Consider the following 5882-nt stretch of genomic DNA (forward strand, 5'->3'; position numbering starts at 1 on the left):
TAAACAATGTGTACTTTTATTGCTAAGCCCATCTGTACCTGTGCACATGTCTAGACTGAGGACCAAGAAGACACAGGAACAGAACCAGGGGAGCTTTATGCCATGCTCTTGGGAATGCACCCCTAGAAGAAGAAGATCAGGTCCTTCTTCCCTCTGCTGTGACTGCTGTCAGTGGAGCAGAATGTCCTGGTAGCTGGGTTTTGAAATGGATAGTAGGAAGACAAAAGAAACAAAAACATGTTTTTTCAGTCTTATTCTGACCCTCAGGAGTAATAGTAAACATTTGGTTTGTCCTATCTCATGTAGGGCCTCTTTTAGTCCCAGGATTGCATGGAGTCCAAGCCAAGGAGAAAACAGGACAAGCATACAGCTTACCTCTGGGTAAGTTGCACTTAAGCATACTTTCTCCCTACCTTCCCTTCTATGACTTGTATTTCAGGGTTCACACACAGCTGCTCCACACATTCTTGGCAGAATTTCATTTTAACTGCATTGATAGAGAAACCGGAGAACACGTGCTTACTTCATCTTACCTGCAAAAAAGAAAAGATTCATACTGTTTTCAATATGAAAATTTTATTAGTATAAACCAAAAAAATTTGAAACTACAGAGACTAAAAAGCATTTCATAATTTTTTAATGAGAAACATTAGGAAGACACATTTTCTCAGTGGTTCTGTTTATCCTGTGTTTCAAATTTCAAAGTCAGTTTTATCCTGGACAGAGGAACACACAAAAAATGTAGAAAAACATATCTCTGTGACTCAAAAAATCAAAACAGATGAATTGGAATGAACTTTCAGGCAATTATGGAATTTGCCATGAAACCACATGACTGTTGTTTGGAAATGGATCCCTTATTTTGTGCCATCCGTTATTTTTGTGCCATCTCTCTGTAGGTACCCCATATTGATAATGCCATTAATAGTGTTCATTTCAGAATTTTAGTTCAGACACTTGTCCATATGTTCAGATGTTTATACTGCAATCACACAATATGCTTCATGTGAAAACAGGTGTACATCTCATATTAGGTTACTTTAAGAATAAAGATTCTTCCTACTGTCATTGAGAAGTCCTGTCAGATTTTCTTTCTTTAGTTGGCATGGTGGCTCAGAGCCTGAGACAAGAGGATCAGGAGCTCAAAGCAAGCCTCAGCAACTTTGTGAGGCCCTAAGTTACTTAGTGAGACCCTGTCTCAAATATAAAAAGTGTTAGGGCTGTGGCTCAGTGATTAAGCACCCCTGGGTTCCAGTGCTAGTATGAAAAAAATTTGCTTCCTTTCAGGCAAGGTATATAGCCAGATATGGTGGTGGGCACCTATAGCCCCAATGCTTGGCAGGCTGAATCCAGAGGATCACTTGAGCCCAAGTTCGAGATCAGCCTAGAAAACAGCAAGACACCCATAGGAAGCACACCCCCCCAACACACATGAACACACAAACACAATATGTCTCCCAGTCTAATATTCAGTACTCAATGTGTTAGCTAAATGAACTCCAGAAGAAAAAGTACATGTGTTTTAATTCCAATTACTTTGGAACCTCTGGTCAAGTCTACTTTTGGTATTCTATCCATCATATTATCTAAAAAATGGAGGAAGCACTAAACACACAGTTTCAGAGATTTGCACAACTTCACATGTAGTTGTTTGAATTTGCTTTAGGATATCAATGAACGTGGGTGTTTTTAAAGAACAATCCAGCCACAGTATAAGAGAATGGGGCTCAAGGTGCCACACGAGTGAAAAAAAAAATCATTCTATATTTGTGAAAAGTCCAATTTATTGTGGAACTTATGGACAGAAGTGTGATCCTAGGCAAGAAAAAGAACCAGTGGAGAGTAGATGAGACCACAGTCATTGGCTCATCCTGTGGAGTATTCAAAAATCCAAACCTAGGAAACATTCCTTGCCAAAGGCCATGATGTTATCAGTCTTGACTCTCACTGCTGTGCTAACAGTTATCAGATATCCCAGGACAATGGCTGTCCTGGTTACAGCAGGATAATAGCAGAATATTTTTAGCACTGCAACAGTAAGATAGCTGCAAATTGTTTCCAGCTCTGTAAATTTGTAGTGCACAAAGTAGCATATGACAACTCATAAGCCTTGAAAAATTTACAATGCCCCTATAGTTTAGCTTCCTGATTATGAGTCCTTATATATAAAACTTGCAGAGTTGGTTCTCGGTTATTGTTCCTCCATCAAAGGGCAGTGGCCAACCTGGCCCCATCTTTCCATAAAAATGTCTCTGTGTTTTCTTTGTATGTTTTTCTCCATCTCCAGTTGCCTCTACTCATGATTCATTTGTTGATGTTGTGCAGGTTGTGGCACAGACAGTTCTAGATTTGCATAGAGTACAATTTAATGGGGAATCTTACTAGCAGAAGCATGTCAGAGACAAGAGGAAGACCTAGTTGATCTCTTTCTGCTCTCCATCAGTGCATGTTGCTCACACCTGAACAGAAAACTCATGGCCAGAAAATATGTATGAGGAGACATGTCTGGATCTATATTCCACCATAGTACCTGGGACTCACAGGAGCACACCACAGGCCTTGTGGTCACAAATATGAGCACAATTTCTGTGTTGGGACACACTTCCAGTGACACGCTCATTCCAAGCACCTTGACTCACTTCTCCATCACACAGGCTGGGCAACAACAGGGGCCAGCTCCGTCCTCATGGTTGGAGGCTCTTGTGCTTCCCTTTGCCATCAGTACAACTTGGCTCCTTCTGATCAGAACACAAAAGGTACATTTGCAGGCAACATCACAATATTTGTAACAGGAGGCCCTAGTGTGTCCACTTACCAAAGAGTCCCTGCTAACTAAGCTGGGCTCCTGGTGACAGTCAAGCCATAACGGAAACAGCAGTGAACCAAAGAGCACATGGGACCTGCTTTGCAGCCCAGCTCTTCCTCTCCCTGCTTTGATCATGTTCTGTCTGATAAAGCTAGGACCTCAATTCTAAGACCTGGATCAACTTGGCACCATTGTTTTCACTTCTCCTGGACTTTACCTACTGTGAAGTGGGGAATATACTAATCTTTAGGGAAAAAAACTACACATAGTGACACAAAGAACAAAAAGATCTTAATTCAAAGGAGATATTCCAGGTCTTGCTAAGTGGAGCCCTCTCCTTCCTCTGAGGAAATCTGAAAAAAATCACAAATATTTTGTGAGGTGGGCCTGAACTTCCCCAGGAGAGACTCAGAGAATTTGCAGAAGTTCTCCACCACAAACTAGAATTTCATTGCATAATCATCACGACTTTTATGCCATTTTTGTGCAAAAAGTGGGATGTGACCATTATGAGAAGACTTTTTTTAAGTTTGCTAATATTACTTAAAAAACATTTATTACAAAATTGTCTTTGATGCAAGATTATGATACACAGACTACTCATGGTTATACATTAATAAATGGTAAAAAATTTGTGGTGAAATACAAAGGATATATTGTGATGAAGTATAATAATTTTAGTTAAATGATGATGGTGAGGAGGAGGAGGAAGAAAAGGAGGAGGAGCAGGAGAAGGAAAGTAGAGATGGAGGTGGAGGACAAGGATATTAGTGGTGGCATCAGCACACAGATGAGCTGTGGTGCCAAACACATCCTATGTTCCAGTAGCCCCACACATGCTGTGATGGGAGAAGGATTAACATCAGTTTTGATGCCTATTTTTATGTATTGTAAGGAAATTTCTCCTAGTCCTGTCACTTAGGTTTCTCTGACCAGGAACCTCTGTAGTATGGCTGCAGTTTATTCTGCAATTTCCCCTCTTCTATCAAAACACATGGACCAGAAACAGATTTTATATTTGGACACTCAATTACATAAGCTGTGCATGGCCCATCTTGGGGAACACTGAAGAGACCACCTCTCTGCACTGTGCTGAGAAGGAAAGGGTTGGTGAGGCTGCCACAAATTGAGGCTGTAATCCGTACCCATACCCTTTCAGATGACAGGGGCTTAAGGGTCACCTGGATGAGGTAAGCCCCTACTCTGAAGCTCCTACACTGGCAGGGGGCAGTAGTACTGATACAAGGATAAATCAAAACAGAAGTTGAAAATGCCCAGGATAACCCAAGAGGAAGGCCAGCCTTGGAGGTCAACAGATATCCAAGGAACAGTCCTCAGATTGGAAGTCAGGAGAATTCATCCTATGGCCTTGGCCTTGACCTTTAGTGACCAAAGGTTGTGAGTGTCAGACTCAGACTTTTTCAACCCAGAATCACAGAAGTTGGTCATAGGAGGAAATGCACTGGAGAAAGTGTTCCCAGGTTTCAGGCTGGGCAGCTGCTACAGGGCTCTACATTTGCTGTGGAGACTACATGTTGTTCAGGTGTTCTACCACCAAGCTCATTGTGAGAGGATGGATATTCCAGCCTGGGTTCTTCATCTACATCAACTGCCTGGGTCTCTTACCCACTTACAGGGCACAATCCCTTGCTGTCCAGTAGTTGTCCTGGGGCTGATCCCTTTCTCATAAGTATTTGCATAGATACCTGGTCCTCTACACTGGCCTCTTCTTCCACCTCCAAGTACATCAGCTCTGAAGATGGCAGCTCCTCTGATCAGTTGCAATCTCAATATTTGGGGAGACTCCAGGAATTTCCCCTGGAAAGAGCATCCATGACCTTATTTAGGACACTCTGATGAAGTCATAGCCCTGACTGTCCATGGTTCACTGAGAGGTTTCTCCTTATAGGCAGAACCTCTGATCCAGAGATCAGTTCCATGTACCATGTGACATCCAGAGATGGTCAAATCTCATCTCTCAGACAGGTCTGATGCCTGGCCCTTTTAAAAAGATTACATAAAACACTGATAAATGATTAATAAAAGAGAGCATTCCTGTTCTAATTCCCAGTCTATTCCAAGAAGGAGGAAGCCATAGAAAAAAGAAAACACCTGACGTAAAATGAGATCAGAAGCTGTGATGAATGAAAACACAGGTAATTATTTCCCATGCACAATATCCCATGTGAAAAAATTTACCCAAAAGGCTTATACTGTAGGATTGAATACAAATGATAATGATGGGAGAAAAGTGCAGCTGAGAGACACATGAAGAGGTGGAGGAAGGCAAGAATCCATGACTCACCTTCAGCTGAGTGGGGTGTTATCACTGGTCTCTGAGAAGATTCCATCTCAGCCCATGGCCAGGCTCTTGGAAGGTCAACAGCCCTGCTGACCTGGGCCTAGGACACACCTAAGCCCAGGAGGTCTGGGACTTTTGTCATGGTTTCAATTCCTGGAAGGAGGCTCTGATGTGAGACCATGGAGTCCAAGGCTGATTTTCTGCCCCTAGAAGCATCTGGAGGAATTTGGGGCTCCATTCTTGTTCCTCAGTCTCTTTTTCTTAGCCCACAGCTGATGAAAATATTGTCCACTTGCCCTCAATGAAGAGACCAAGGGGAGTAGTAAGTTTGCAAAAGCACCAAATATTCTTTGTCTCAAAGGAGCTGAGAAGGAATGAGAGAGCCTGGGAGCCCAGCTGTGCTGTTGGTCTCAGGAGACAGACTTCTGGGAAATTTCTACCATGGTCTGTACCCCTGTCCTGCTCACCCTTGTCTCTGTCTGCACAGGTGATGTGCTAGGCTATCCACAGACTCAGCTCCCACAGGATCCTGAGCTGGGTCCACACCAAACCAGGAGCTCAGTCCAACATAGTGATTGGGTCTCTTCTAATGGATCATTCATCTTCAGGTCACCCTCTCCTCTCTCTCTCTTTTTTAAAATTCTTAAATTTGTTTTAATTAGTTATACATGATAGTAGAATGTATTTATGCATTTTGATATATCATACATAGATGGGATATAATTTCTCATTTTCTGAGTACACATGTTGTAGAATTATATTGTTCATGCAGTC

Source organism: Marmota marmota, unplaced genomic scaffold (assembly GCF_001458135.2).
Source record: "Marmota marmota marmota unplaced genomic scaffold, marMar, whole genome shotgun sequence".
Taxonomy (NCBI): Eukaryota; Metazoa; Chordata; class Mammalia; order Rodentia; family Sciuridae; genus Marmota; species Marmota marmota.